Here is a 16,644-nt window from a genome sequence, read left to right as displayed (position 1 = left end):
AATTTTAGTTCACCTAGGAGGTGCACTATGTAGATCAAGCTAACCCCATGCCCAATCAAGCCTGAACATGTATACGAATGCAACCCCAGATGGTTAACCCCTCCCCCCCACTAACCTCCCCCCATTCCCGCACACACCCTGACATACGTCAATAGAGTTCCTGGCATGACTCCCAGCACTGAAGAGCGTATGTACATGGAGATTGGATCCTGGGAATGTCTGTAAATGGCCTAAGACAGTTTACAATTGCAATTTTTCCTTTCTCAAGCCCAGTTTGACAGAAAGCTGTTAGATGTGAGTAAAATTAACAACACCCTTATAGCTGCTTATAACATGCTCACAACAATGCTTGTTGTTTTGTTCAAGAATTTTAAAAAATGTTGCTTGGATTTAAGTCAGTTTCACATTACCCGTCATTCTCCATGGTTTAACAAATAAAATGTGGACAATATCATTATTTTAATATTTACATATATGACATATATCACAATATTAACATCAGTAAAACAGCCCATTTAAAACCAAGCTACATTTAGCATTCTTGTGGGCATGACTACATGTGCATTTGATCTGGACTCAGTTTACTCCAGTGTAAATTACCGCTGATTGAGTGCTCCCGGGCAAGTGTCTACACATTCAGGGGCTAGGGAAAAGATTTGCTGCTCTTAGCATCAAACTTCCTGCAGCCTTGCAATGGGCTCAGCTGCCACCAGCTGGAAATCCTCTTCAGAAGCCAGCCCTGCTCTCTGCTCCTTGGCCAGCCACTTCCCTGCCAAGGAGCACTCTGCCCAGCACAGGGGCAACTCTCTCCTTGCCCACTCTGCCACCCTATGTTATGGCTGCTCCAGCCCCTGGCCCTGGCAGCAGTGACCAGTGCCCTGGGCTCCTGCTGCCCACTATGCTTGCCTTGCTGGCCTGCTAGGCTGACCGTGCCTGACCCGCAGTTGTCTTGCCCTGCCTGACTCTTCCGCTCCCAGCAACTGCCTGCTTGCCCATTGTGTCTCAGGGCTGCCAACACGGCTGTGCAGGTGTTGCCAGCAGGGGCACTGGCAAAGGGCATCTGGACACCATCACCAGGGCTGGCATCACCCTCCTAGGCCTCCAGGACTGCCACTTATGGGCCCACCATGCCAGCCAGGACTGATGGCTGCATGTTGTCCAGCACACCTGGAAAAACAAGCAGTGGCACATTCCAGCTCACCTGGGCCACTTTCTAGGACTTCCTCCAGGAGCTCCGGCCCCATCTGGAGTGGCTGCACAATGGCCTGCACCCAGCCCTCCCTGCAGACACCCAGCTGGCCTTCACCCTGCTGAAACTGGCCATGCCTGCCAGCCTCCAGTATGTTGGACACCTGTTTGATGTGGGAAAGGTCACTGCTGGGGAGGCCATCCTGGAGGCCACTACTGGGGAGGCCATCTGCCCCGCTCAAACTGATGCTGCATGTCTGCCTCCCCCCGCAGCACCACGAGGTCGCCGGTCTCCTCCTTTGTCCATTTGGGGCCCAAGGTAGTGGGTATGGCCATGGGCATGTCCATGGATGGGGAGGAGGCCATCATGCATCCCATGCCATCTCTTGGGGCCCCCAACACAGCTCTCGCTAAGCTGCTGGGTTTGGACTGCTGCCCTCTCTGCCCAGCACAGGGGCACAGCAGGGAACAGTCATCTGCACAGTAGAGACAATGTCCCACAGCTCTGGGCAGGCTGCTGGGGGTATGTGTGATAGAGCTGGCCCTGTCAGTGGACCATGTGGAGCTGGCCCTGCCAGCCAGAAGCTTCCTGCAGCTGGCCCTGGGGGCTGACTGCCCTGATCAGAGACTGGAGCAGCCTGCTGCACCCTACAGCACCCTGAGCCACAGCACAGGGTGTTACTGCCAGATGCACAGTAGCTGTGCTGGGGTACAGGCAGGCTGAACAGGTAAGCTGTGGCCTGTCCAGAGGGGCACAGAGCCTGGAGTGCCCTCAGACTCCCTGTCTGTGTGCTGCAGGACTAAAATGTCTTCAGGCTTTTAAAGCCTAAGATAGGGGCTGCCATAGAAGCAGCTCAGCCCTGGGGCAAGAGAGTCTCCCAGCCCAGAGCCCTGTGGCTAGCCTCAGGCTTGCCCTAGTGGTTGGGCTGACCCAGGGGCAAACTTGCTCCCAGATCATGTCTACACGTTCGTTACTGTTCAGTAACTAATCACGCTTAAATTTGATACCTGCAAATGCATGATTAAGAATTTTAATACAGTAAGTATGCACATGTGTAGACACACATGCTTACTATGCAGTAAACTAGGCTACTGTGCAGTAAATCATCTTGTGTAGATGCGCCCAGTTAGTCTTTATTTTGTTCCCATTTGCTATGCCTTTCATATTTTGCAGGGACTTATTTTTTTTCTTTGACTTTATATTGGTTTCTTTCCTTAGGTCATTCTGACATTATTTTGCACACTTGCTAAAAGAAATACTATCCACTCTCTCCTGATTTCCTGTAGTTAATGTTCTATTTCCCATCAAAATCTCAAATGACCACAAAGCAATACAAATATTGCTTTGTATGAAGAGCTTCTTTCACACAAGACTTTATTTGTTTATATATTTGTTTATTTATGTGGCATATAGCAGCCACTCTTCCTATAAGCACTTGAAAATAAAACTGACATACAGAACTTTCCCTTTACAATTGTCACATATTTGGCTACAAAATAGCCTAGATGTTCAAGAAATAAACTCTTTGTCATTTTAATGTTTTACTCTTTTGCTTAAGCAAGATTTTTGGGTTGAAAAGGGGAATGACGAGAACAGCTGAAACAAAGGCAGCAGAGTCATCTATGTGGAAATCATAGCAGTTCAGGAATAAGTAGCTTTTAGAGTGTGGTACCTAATGCAGAACCCAATTCAGCAAGGTACTTGAGCCAACAGCCCCATTGACTGCACATATTTATTTGCATTAGAGAAGCAATATCGATCCATTCTGCTTTCCCTCACATGCTGACTAACAGGAAAGTTTAAAACCTACACTTTCTTGAACCTAATTCACGCACAATAAGCATTAATGTACCACTTCACTGCAAAATAAAGTTTCCTCAGGTGGATAAGGAAAATGTGTGCAAAGCTGAGAGAACATACCTTTGCAAGGCTTAAGAAGAAGAAATTTTATCTCACCGTGGAACTCAGCTTTTTGGCTTCTGCTTCCATAGATTCATAGATGTTAGAGTCAGAAAGGACCTCAATAGATCATCGAGTCCGACCCCCTGCATAGGCAGGAAAGAGTGCTGGGTCTAGATGACCCCAGCTAGATGCTCATCTAACCTCCTTTTGAAGACCCCCAGGGTAGGGGAAAGCACCACCTCCCTTGGGAGCCCGTTCCAGACCTTGGCCACTCGAACTGTGAAGAAGTTCCTCCTAATGTCCAATCTAAATCTGCTCTCTGCTAGCTTGTGGCCATCATTTCTTGTAACCCCCGGGGGCGCCTTGGTGAATAAATACTCACCAATTCCCTTCTGTGCCCCCGTGATGAACTTAAAGGCAGCCACAAGGTTGCCTCTCAACCTTCTCTTGCGGAGGCTGAAAAGGTCCAGTTTCTCTAGTCTCTCCTCGTAGGGCTTGGTCTGCAGGCCCTTAACCCTATGAGTGGCCCTTCTCTGGACCCTCTCCAGGTTATCCGCATCCCTCTTGAATTGCGGCGCCCAGAATTGCAAACAGTACTCCAACTGCGGTCTGACCAGCTCCCGATAGAGGGGAAGTATCATCTCCTTGGACCTATTCGTCGTGCATCTGCTGATGCATGATAAAGTGCCATTGGCTTTCCTGATGGCTTCGTCACACTGCCGACTCATGTTCATCTTGGAGTCCACTAGGACTCCAAGATCCCTTTCCACTTCCGTGCCACCAAGCAGGTCATTCCCTAGGCTGTAGGTGTGCTGGACATTTTTCCTCCCTAGGTGCAGCACTTTGCATTTCTCCTTGTTGAACTGCATTCTGTTGTTTTCTGCCCGCTTGTCTAACCTGTCCAGGTCTGCTTGCAGCTGTTCCCTGCCCTCCGGTGTGTCCACTTCTCCCCATAGCTTTGTGTCATCTGCAAACTTGGACAGAGTACACTTCACTCCCTTGTCCAAGTCGCTGATGAAGACATTAAAGAGTATCGGTCCAAGGACCAAGCCCTGCGGGACCCCACTGCCCACACCCTTCCAGGTTGAAGCCGACCCATCCACCACGACTCTCTGGGTGCGACCCTCCAGCCAATTCGCCACCCACCGGACTGTGTAGTCATCCAAGTCACAGCCTCTTAACTTGTTCACCAGTATGGGGTGGGATACCATATCGAAGGCCTTCCTGAAGTCTAAGTATACGACATCCACCCCTCCAGTCCCCAAGTTTGATGAACATTAAAAATGTGCTTACCCAGGAACTGTATATAAAGCTGTCACCAATTATAGGGCATATTTTGCATGTCTTTACACAAGTGTGCATTCTAGAAAAACTGAGGGAGCATAAGAATCCTTCCCAACAGTCTATGGCCTGATTAAGAGCCAAACAGACTTAATCCCTGCTTCACTCTGCAGAACAAGCTGTGTTTCACAAATAGGTGTGGGGGTGACCATGAAGCATCTGCATGCCCAAAAGCTGAGAGAGACCTGGACATGATTCACCATGAGGCATCTCCACATCATTAGTTAGTCCTATGCCCAAAACACTGAGTCTACTGACATCAACACACACAAGAGCATATGCTGAGACTGATGGATATTAGTCCTGTGTTCCCTCCATGCCAAAGACCCTTTGGTACTGAAGATATGTCTTTTTCTTGATTTGTTACAGACACAGTGCAATGTGTCAAATACTACATCATGACTACAGAGCAGTTTAGGTCACTAAGGACAACTCACATCTGTAGAGCAGAACATTCTTGAATAGATAATCTAGTCTTAAAATGAATAAAAGTGAAATGTAATATTTTTGATCAAATTAATACAATGTGTATGACTCAAGTTCCCCATTATATATTATATATAATACATATAAAATGAACATAATTAAAAAAATATTAATACAGGATACATGTACAAGTACTAACCTCAAACATCTATAAAACAAAAAAATAGACCTCATCCAAAACCATATCAACCCCAGACATTGTTGCATATCTGAATCTTTCCAATTGTCCTCAGTATTTTCTCCCTTCAAGTCTTTGCTCACATTTGAAAGGACAAGTCTAGGGTAGAGAAAGAAGGACATTAAATTAAAGAAATCCCTAAAAATGGCCTACCAAACCTTTCCTATTTAAATAGGAGAGCTGTAATCTTGTGCATTTCAGATGATCAAAACTTCTAAAGAAGCCTATGCATATACAGGTACAAAAACTACCTCTAGACAATTTGATTGCCCTAAATCATTTAGAAAACTGTTAGTGACATTGGAAGTATTCATTTTATTGAAGGTCTTCCATCACTGTTCAGCACAATCTGCCATAATTTCTTCAAGTCCCAAATGGATCACAGTCCAGTGCAAGCTGCAAGGGGTGCAAGGGCTCAGATATTTTAGGGAGCAATATAAGTGGGGAGATAGTGCAGCAAGGCATAGCATTATGAACAGTACAGTTGGCTATAGGTTGTTGATCATGTTGCACAGCAAGTCTTGAGGTTTAAAAAGTTGTTTTCCTTTTGCACTGGGTTGAAAAACTTTTCAAATATCATAAAAATCAAATCATATGAAAAGGGTCCTTTTCTATTCAAAATCTGAGCTTTACACATTAAGAAGTAAGTGTGACAGGGTGAGAAAATGTATCTCTCCAAATTTCTCTTTGGCAAAAAAATTGACAAAGATGTCTACAAAATATTTAAGCTTCAGAAACAGCCTATTTTCATGGCATTTCATTTTGTCAAAATGTTATGCCCAGATCTAATAAATAACATCTAAATTGATCATTCCAATACCTATTCTGGGCCTATTCTCTTAATAGTCTTTCTGGAGATATAGCCAGCACTAATCCTTTTCTTAACCCCCGTTATAGATCTATTGGTGTAGTTGTCACTTTTCCCTTTCTTTAGCACAAACCCCCTCCAAAAACACGGAATTTGAAGGGACTTTAAGGTTCATCTGGTGCATGAATGCAGAAATGCTACTCTGAAATTATTCCTGTCAAAATGTTTATCTTGCTTTGTCTTGCAAACTCCAATACAGAAGATTCCATAACTTCCCTGAGCAGTCTATCAAACTGCCTTACTCTTCTAACTGTAAAAGTGTTTCTTCTTAAGATCTAATCTAAAATGACTTTGCCTGTAATGTAAAACCATTCCTACGTGTCCTACTCACTGCAGGAAAGGAGAACAGTTGTTCTCTCTTTTCTTTGTGGCAGCCTTTCAACTGCTACTATGTATGCTACTATGTACCTTTGATCACGTTTTTCCAACATAAATATACATAACTCTCTCAACTCTTCCTTGTACAGCTTGCCTTCCAACCCCTTTATCATTTCTGTTGCCTATCTCTGAACTGTCTCCAACTTCTCCACATTCTTCTTATGTGTTAAATCCAGATGAAGTTTAACTAGTACAAAGTAAAGTGATACTGAGTGGATCTATACATGAAATGAATGTGGCTGAATAAACTTTGGCACAATTTGCACCAACATTTATTGCTTCTTGATGCCACTTCTGCACGTGTGATCAGGACCATAGCACATTGAGCGGGGGTGGAATAGCCCTGGCTGGCATAGGGTCCTGGGGATCAGCCTGCCAACCTGGGGCTGTTTCCCCTGGGTCAGCGTGCTGCAGAGGGGCTGACTAGGGCACGAGAGTGCTTCAGTGCAGGGCTAGCCAGCAGGTAGCCCCTTCACTGAGGCAACCTTGTGCCCTAGCCAGCCCTGTTAATGTCTACATAGGCATTGTGGAGGAGAAAATAACTCTGTCTTAGGATAGTACTTTTGTTTGGCAGTACTATCTTACAGTGGAGTTAATTAGTTTACTCTGTCCTAATAGCACTGCATGTGTAGATGGTGATCCTTTACTGCAGAGCTCATTTGAGTTAGACGCGAGAGCGGCAAGAGACACGCGGGTGATAGCTCGCTGCGCCCCCGCTCCCCCGAAGCCCCCCAGAAACCCTCCAGCAGCCACGTAGCCCCCCGCCGGCCCCCAGCACAGATGGGGTAAGCGGGGCCCGTGGAGAGAGGGGGCTAACCCCTTAGTGTGTGTGTGGGAGGTGGCGGCTGAGTGGAGCTGGGCCGGGTCAAGCCCCGCCCAGGCCCCTACTTCGCCCAGCCCCCCAGGGAACCATGCTACCAGAGCCGCGCGAACACGCTGTGCAAACAGGTGCGCTTCTCTGCCAGCGCGGGAGTTAGCGCGGAGTTCGCGCGGGAGGGTGTGCGGGAGTGCGCCAGACCCTGCCTGCGCACCCCCCAGGGTAGACAGCCCCAGCCGTAGCCAGCCTACCAGAGGCATGACACAAATGGGCACGCGCCACACCCTGAGGGTCCCCTCAGGATCCGCGGCCCCCCCCCGGCACCTCAGAGACGGCCACCCAGACGGAGCACCTGGCTCTCGGGTGCGGGGGCTGCCTGTCCCTTTTTCAGGCTCTGGGGCCTGGGAGCATGGTGACCTCCCCTTGTGGGGTCTGCTCCATTTTGGGGTCTCTGGTGCACCAGCTGGAGGAGCTCCAGGCCACAGTCCAGAGACTGCGTGCCATCAGGGACTGCGAGCAGGAGATAGACTCCTACTGCCAGGCCCTTCTCCCCCGGGAGGCAGAGGGTAGATCACAGTCTCCCTCCACGCCAAAGGAGGACTCTGGGACCTCCTGCTGTGTCCAGCCAGGGGCATGGACCAAGGTGGTCAAGGGACCTAAGGCCCGCCGCACCAAGGCCTCTCCCCCACCAGAACTGAGCAACAGGTACGCACCTCTTGCTGCCCCAGCAGAGCCTCCTGAGTTGCCGGCCCCCACAGGCAACATGGGCCTAACTGCAGCTCCCACCCCTGCTCTCCCCAAGACAAAATGTAAGGTGTTTGTTGTGGGAGACTCCCTCCTGAGGGGGACGGAGGGGTCAATCTGCCACCCCGACCCCTTAGACCGGCAAGTCTGCTGCTTCCCAGGGGCCCGCATCTGGGACATTGCGGAGAGGATCCCCAAGCTCCTCAAACCCACAGGCCACTATCCCATGCTCCTTATTCATGTGGGCACCAATGACACGGCTCAGAGCACTCCCAGCCAGGTCATGAGGTGCTACAGGGATTTGGGAGCGGGGCTTAAGGGTCTGGGGGCACAGGTGGTGTTCTCGTCGATCCTCCCAGTCTCAGGCTATGGGCTGAGAAGGGACAGGAGGATCTATGTGGTCAACCAAAGACTGCGGCGCTGGTGTCGTCAGGAAGGCTTTGGCTTTCATGACCACAGCCCGCTCTTTGGTGAGAGAGGCAGCGAGCTGCTGGGAAGAGATGGTCTCCACCTCTCTCCCCTAGGGAGGAGGCTCTTCTCAGCCAGACTGGCTGACCTGCTCCGCCGGGCTTTAAACTAAGCCCGTTGGGGGACGGGGGGACTACCGCCACTGCTGGCCCGCTGAGCAATCCTTGCAAAGCCAGCGGATCACGGCACTCAAGGGAGCCCACCCCAGCGCCAGCCCTGGTAAAATCTGTGGTCAAGGAAGGAGCCCCCCAGGGGGCACTTGCCTGCCTGTACACTAATGCCAGGAGCTTGGGGAATAAGCAAAAGGAGCTCATCCTCCTGCTCAGTGCAAACAATTACGATGTCATAGGGATAATGGAGACCTGGTGGGACTCCACCCATGACTGGACCACAGGGATAGATGGCTATAGCCTGTACAGGAGGGATCGTGTAGAGAAAAGGGGCGGGGGTGTAGCTCTCTATGTTAAGGAAAGCTACGCGTCCCTGCAAGCCGATATTGGCGACCAGGGTGGACGGCTGGAGACCCTCTGGGTTAAAATCCGTGGGGAACACGGCACAGGGGACACAATGGTGGGAGTCTATTATAGACCTCCCACCCAAAGTCCTGAGCTTGACCAGGATTTTGCCCAGGAACTGGCTGAGGCAGCTTGCTCCAGGACCATGGTTGTCATGGGTGACTTCAATTACCCAGACATCTCGTGGGAGGATCGCTCAGCAAAATCTGAGCGGTCGCAGAGCTTCCTCTCGTGCGTGGATGACCTCTACCTGACTCAAGAAGTCTATGAGCCAACGAGAGGCAAAGCGCTGCTCGACCTGGTACTGGCTACTGGGGATGACCTAGTCGGCAACCTAGTGATCGATGGGAAGCTGGGTGACAGCGACCATGAGCTGATCACCTTCAACATCCACCGAAAAGCTGGCAAGTCAGTCAGCAACACAAAAGTCCTTGACTTGAGGAAAGCCGACTTTGACAAGCTCAGGAGGCTTGTCAGTGAGGCCCTAAGGGACTGTGACCACAGGGAGAGGGGAGTTCAAGAAGAGTGGTTGCTCCTCAAGGGAGCGATCCTCAATGCACAAACTAAGTCTATTCCATCTCGGAGGAAAGGCAGCAAGAGGGCACAGCAACCCCCCTAGCTCTCCAGGGACCTAGCAGACCTCCTGAGGCTAAAAAGAAAGGCCTACAAAGGATGAAGGTTGGGAGTCACCTCCAAGGAGGATTATTCTGCGCTGGTCTGGTCCTGTAGGGAGCTGACCAGGAAAGCCAAGGCTGCAACTGAACTCCAGCTAGCTTTGAGCATCAAGGACAATAAAAAGTCCTTTTTCAGATATGTGGGGAGCCGGAGGAAAAGCAGGGGCAACGTTGGACCCCTGCTGAACCAGATGGGGCAACTGACAACTGACACCCAGGAAAAAGCCAACCTATTAAATAGGTACTTTGCGTCAGTCTTTCATCAGCCCCATGGGACGCACATGCCCGCTACAGGGCCGGGAAGTCCGGGTGAGGGTGATCCCCTGCCCTCCATTACTGCTGACTTCGTGAAGGAACATCCTGAGAAGCTGGATACCTTCAAGTCAGCCTGCCCTGACAATCTTCACCCCAGGGTACTCAAGGAGCTGGCGAGTATCATAGCCCAGACTCTAGCACAGATCTTTGAAAACTCTTGGCGCTCTGGTGTAGTGCCCGAAGACTGGAAGAAGACCAATGTGGAGCCTATCTTCAAGAAAGGGAGGAAAGTGGATCCGGCTAACTATAGGCCCATCAGCCTGACTTCTATCCCGGGGAAGATCTTAGAAAAGTTTATTAAGGAGGCCATCCTTAATGGACTGGCCGACGCCAACATCTTAAGGGATAGCCAGCACGGGTTTGTTGCGGGTAGGTCTTGCTTGACCAATCTCATTTCCTTCTACGACCAGGTGACCTATCACCTGGACAAGGGAGATGAGATTGATGTCATATATCTTGACTTCAAAAAAGCCCTCGATCTGGTGTCCCATGATCGTCTCTTGGAGAAACTGGCCAATTGTCGTCTTGGGCCCTCCACGATCCACTGGCTGGAAAATTGGCTCCAGGGTCGGACCCAGAGGGTAGTAATTGATGGAAGTCACTCATCGTGGTGTCCGGTGACCAGTGGGGTCCCCCAGGGCTCTGTCCTTGGACCTATACTGTTCAACATCTTCATTAATGATGTGGACACTGGAGTCAGAAGTGGACTGGCCAAGTTCTCTGATGACACCAAACTTTGGGGCAGAGCATCCACACCAGAAGACAGGCGGATGATCCAGGCTGACCTGGACAGGCTCAGCAAGTGGGTGGATGAGAATCTGATGGTGTTCAACGCTGATAAATGCAAGGTTCTCCACCTTGGGAAAAAATACCCGCAGCATCCTTATAGGCTCAGCAGTGCTATGTTGGCTAGCACTATGGAAGAAAGAGACTTGGGGGTCATCATTGACCACAAGATGAACATGAGCCTGCAATGCGATGCTGCGGCTAGTAAAGCGACCAAAACGCTGGCTTGCATCCATAGATGCTTCTCAAGCAAATCCCAGGACGTCATTCTCCCCCTGTACTCAGCCTTAGTGAGGCCGCAGCTGGAGTACTGCATCCAGTTTTGGGCTCCACAATTCAAAAAGGATGTGGAGAAGCTTGAGAGAGTCCAGAGAAGAGCCACGCACATGTTCAGAGGTCAGGGAAGCAGACCCTTCGATGACAGGCTGAGAGCCCTGCGGCTCTTTAGCCTGGAAAAGCGCAGGCTCAGGGGTATTCTGATGGCCACCTACAAGTTTATCAGGGGTGACCACCAGTATCTGGGGGAACGTTTGTTCACCAGAGTGCCCCAAGGGATGACGAGGTCAAATGGTCACAAACTACTACAAGATCGTTTCAGGCTGGACATAAGAAAGAATTTCTTTACTGTCCGAGCCCCCAAGGTCTGGAACAGCCTGCCACTGGAGGTCGTTCAAGCGCCTTCATTGAACACCTTCAAGATGAAACTGGATGCTTATCTTGCTGGGATCCTATGACCCCAGCTGACTTCCTGCCCTTTGGGCGGGGGGCTGGACTCGATGATCTTCTGAGGTCCCTTCCAGCCCTAATGTCTATGAAATCTATGAAATCTATTAGTCAAATGTACAGTAAACTTCTCATGTAGATGCATACACTTATACCTAATATTCCTGTGGATGCAGCTCCAAATTATATTTTTTTTCTTTGAAACTGTGTCACATTCATAGATTCATAGATATTAGGGTTGGAAGGGACCTCAGTAGGTCATTGAGTCCAACCCCCTGACCCTGGGCAGGAAAGAGCGCTGGGATCATGACCCAAACCAGGTGCTTGTCCAGTCTCCTCTTGAAGACCTCCATTGTAGGGGAGAGCACCACCTCCCTTGAAGCCCATTCCAGATTCTGGCAACCCTTTACTGCGAAGAAGTTCTTCCTTATGTCCAGCCTAAATCTCTCTGTCAACTTGTGGCCATTGTTTCTAGGAACATTGCTGGCTTGTTGAGTCTATGAACCAACAAAACCTCCAGATCCTTCTCAGCAGTGCTACTACAGAGCCAGTTATCTCCCATTCAGTATTTGTGCATTTGATATATAATAAATAAAAATATCTTAGTGTTTTCTAATTTACACCGTTTCCTTCAAATACTTGTTGCCTTATTATATCCTATGTGACTGAGAATAGGTTATGGTTAAGCAAATGTCTTAATTGAAAATATTTTAAAATAAAACAGAACATGGGGAGAAACAATTGTATGTCATTAAATTCTTCCATTTTTTATATTTATGAACAATGGATTCTGACAGAGTATGCTCTAAATATGCATTTATTACCTTCCCAAGAAAATGTTATGAGTTCAAACTCAGTAAAGTGTACATCAGTAAGAATTCTCTCATAAATAGGGATCCTGGTTTTCTCTGATTAAAAAAAATCCCCAATTTTCAGTATAAAAAAGTAACCCAAAATCCACAGTTTTCCATTATTAAACTTATTTTTCTTTATATATTTTAAATGACATTTTCTAGGGAGTACCAGGGCTTGATTTTTTGAAACACAGGAAAGGATAGTATACCAATATTGTTAATGTCCAAAAAGTGCTGGGTTTGGATTCACAAGGCTCATCTATTTTGAGCTTGTTTATGATGGCAGACTATGACAGTTTACATTTCCATTATTATAGCCAATTGTGACACACACAAGCCCTCTAGTCCCATTTTATTATACAGGTTGATCTCTTTAATATCAAAAACATAAATGCACTAATCTAATTCCATTCAAAAGGAAAATAATAGTACATATTTCTTTAGACAGCTTTATGAGCAGGGACCCTGGTTTCTCTGATTTAAAAAAAATCCTCATTTTAGGTTTAAAAAAAGTAACCCAAAATCCACATATTTCCATGATTAAACTGAAATACCAACATATATATATAGCAAGGCATGCAGTTGGCTATAGGTTGGTGATCATCTTGCACAGCAGGTCTTGAGGTTTAAAAATGTGTTTTATAAATATATATATATATATATATATATATATATATATATATATATATAGCCAACTGTACTGTTCATAATGCTGTGCCTTGCTGCACTATCTCCTCACTTATATTGCTCCCTAAAATATCTGAGCCCTTGCACCCCTTGCAGCTTGCACTGGACTGTGATCCATTTGGGATCAGACTTGAAGAAATTATGGCAGATTGTGCTGAACAGTGTTGGAAGACCTTCAATAAAGTGAATACTTCCAATGTCACTAACAGTTTTCTAGATGATTTAGGGCAATCAAATTGTCTAGAGGTAGTTTTTGTACCTGTGTATGCATAGGCTTCTTCAGAAGTTTTGATCATCTGAAATGCACAAGATTACAACTCTCCTGTGTAATATATATAGTCGTGTTTCAGTTTAATCATGGAAATATGTGCATTTTGGGTTACTTTTTTTAAACCAAAAATTGGGGATTTTTTTATCACAGAAAACCAGGATCCTTGCTTATAAAGCTGTCAAAAATGTGCACTATTATTTTCCTTTTGAATGGAGTTAGATTAGTACATGTATGTTTTTGATATTAAAGAGATCAACCTGTATAATAAAACATGACCAGAGAGCTTGTATGTGTCAGAATTGGCTATGATAATGGAAATGTAAACTGTCATAGTCCTCCATTATAAACAAGCTCAAAATAGATGAGCCTTGTGAATCCAAACCCAGCACTTTTTGGACATGAACAATATTGGTGTAATATCCTTTCTTGTGTTTCAAAAAATCAAACCCTGGTACCCCCTAGAAAATGTCATTTAAAATATATAAAGAAAAAGAAGGTAAAGCAAAAATCTTATGTTGCTCTTTGCTTCAATGTGCTTATTTTATTCAGGAACATTTGGTATTCATGGAAGGCTAATTCTGCCTTTCTTTGTTTACATTTTTCCTTTAGATTAGTTCAGCATGACAGTTTGTTTAATTTTACACTACTGCACTCATAAGAGCTAAACATTCAATTATGTTATTAAAAATATAGTCTTATGCATTGTAGATTTTGATTTATCCTCACTTCAGAGTATTTTGTCAACATTTTCATTATTTTTTTCCTTCACCCTGAAATGAAAACCTCAAATGTAGGCCAGCCTGCTTCCTTTACACATGAGATTATTTCCCATTAGTCAATGGGCAGGGTTGCCAACGGTCCATAAATTTATGTGCAGCCTATAAAAAAATGCAAAAAAAGAAAAAATCCTGTCCGTAAAGTCTGTAAAAACCTGGAGCCATTCATATAAAACTCAGAAACAATAAGATTGATGGACAGACAGAGCACAGTAGAGCCACCTGGTGTCTAACAGGGAGTGCAGCACCCTGCAGAGAGCTCTGTCAGGCTCTTGGGAGCCTGTGTAGACCAATCCCCCTTGCCCAGCCATGTACTGCCACTCTGACCCTTTAACTGCCCCCTGGCTCTAGCAGCTGCCATCTCAAAATTACAGTTGAGGGGGACAGAGCTGCAAGACAGGAGGAGAAAAGGTGGTGGGTAGAGTTCCATGTTGGGATAGGAAAAATAGGGCCAACAAAGGTAAGACTAAGGGGTCAGGTGTGGTGCAGACAGCATTGTGCAGGGTAGGTTAGGGATGTCAGCATGTGGGGCTAAGAAGGGGACTCCAGGGGGAGAGCAGCATGTTCTAATCCATTGCTGCAATCAAACAGGGTTGCTAATCCAAGCAAATATGTTTTACTTAGAAACTTTTTACTGACAGTCTAACTTTTTATCATGGTTTGTGTTAAACCTCTTCATTTGAATCTTGCCATATCACTGCCATCCAGGGACTGGCAGAAGGGTTGCATTTACATTATGTAAAATATATGTCAATGAAAACATGTGTCAGTAAAAAAGTGTGGTTATCTGTAAAAAGGTTGGCAACCTTGTCAATGGTTTTAACTGTTTGAAGCATAGGAATGAGATGAATCCTTTTTATATTTGTTTTTACTAGATGGAAGTCAAAGTACTAAAATCACAGAAATATTTCTGGCAGTTAAATAATCCTAAAACACTGGATATCCAGTGGGAAGCACAATGGAAGGCAATGATATGCATAATATTAAAATTGGGATTTTTTTGTGTGAAGAAAATTATTTTTTTTAAATTTGGGGTATATGACGTTTACATATATTAATTTTAGTTTCTCTGTCTCTGAGTTATGTACAGTTGTACAGCAACTGGTTTTGTAGATGGATGGAAGAAATGGTCTCCAGAATAATTTTCTGAAACATTCTAAAAATAATTTTGTACGGGGTTTTTTTAGAGGAGGACAAAACTGATAATACATGTAGAAAATATACATGATGATGGTACAGCACAAAAGTTTTAACACTTTAACACTTGTGTGTTTATGTGTGTGTTTATGTGTGTGTGTGTGTGTGCATGTTTCATTTTAGTAATGGAAAAATGTGGATTTGGGTTTACTTTTTTAAACTGAATATTGGGTTTTTGTTTTTGTTTTTAAATCAGACAAAACCAGGATCCCTGCTTATAAGAAATGTGACCATTCCAACCACATGCTGATAAAATCTTTATACCATACTAGACTATCTGTTGCCTGTACAGTGTGTTTATTTGCATAAAAAGGTATGAGCACACATACATTTGGAGACAGAAGGGGAACATTTCAAAAAAGGTGCAGGCTATAACATTCTAATTGCTACTTCAGACAAGTTGGGAATGATACAAATGTAGCAAAATTGTTCCAATTTTAACACTGTATGGAGTAGTTTTGCTACATATGTATCATTTCTGACTTGTCCACATGCAACAATTAGGATGTTATAGCCTTTATCCTATTAGAAATATTCTCCTTTTGAAAGAGCTTCAAATGTATGTGTATCCATACACTCTCCCCTCAAAAGGAAACCACACACACTTGCATATACTCATGTTAAACATAAAATAAATCTGTACAGGCTTAAATATATCAGAAATCAAGACATTATATTATTGATATTATTAAATAAATAAAGATACAGTACAAGCTGAATTGGGAACTGTCTACTTTGAAGCTTACAGTAATCTTTTTTAGGATCATAGGAGAGTAAGGATAGATCCTCTCTAGGTCCTCTAGCCCAACCCCCTGTTCAAGGCAGGATTCTCCTGATTAACCCATTTCAACCAACTGTCTGCCCAGCCAATTTTTGAAAATTTCCATGGATGGAGAGTCTTACAACATCTCTCACCTGTTCCAGTGTGCATAGTCAGAAAGTTCCTCCTAATCTCCAACCTGAATTTCCCCTGCTGCAGTTTGAAGCTATTGCTCCTAGTCCCGTCCCTGGCAGCGACAGAAAAATGCCCATCTCTATCCTCTCTGTAATCACCCTTCAGGTATTTGAAGACTATTATCAAATCCCCTCTCAGTCTTTTCTTTTTTAGACTAAATAAAACTGGTTCTTTCAGCCTTCCCTCATAATTTTTATTTCCACAAAATCCCCATTTTTCAGCTATAAAAAGTAACCCCAAATTGACATTTTTCTGTGATTAAAATGAAATGCCATATATATTAGTGGCATTTCATTTTAATCACAGAAAAATGTGGATTTTGGGTTACTTTTTATATCTGAAAAAACAGGGGGTTTTTTTGTCAGAGAAACCCAGGATCCCTGGTTCATCCATTGTTCATGACTACTCCTTAATCACTGTGATCCAAACAGTTAGATATCCACTTTAAAGTACTTTCATCTTGTCTATATTTTCTTAGCTTGTTGATGAGAATGTTGTGAGAGAGTGTCAAAACCTTTGC

At 45.5% G+C, this 16,644-nt stretch overlaps 1 protein-coding gene across 3 annotated transcripts in view; it reads left to right on the top strand.

Moving 5' to 3' along the window:
• MYO16 (myosin XVI) overlaps positions 1-16,644 on the top strand; it is a 662,110-nt gene that overhangs the window by 555,292 nt on the left and 90,174 nt on the right. The window lies entirely within an intron of this gene.

Source organism: Alligator mississippiensis, chromosome 1 (genome assembly GCF_030867095.1).
Source record: "Alligator mississippiensis isolate rAllMis1 chromosome 1, rAllMis1, whole genome shotgun sequence".
NCBI lineage: Eukaryota > Metazoa > Chordata > Crocodylia > Alligatoridae > Alligator > Alligator mississippiensis.
This window is presented reverse-complemented; position numbering and strand designations above follow the sequence as displayed.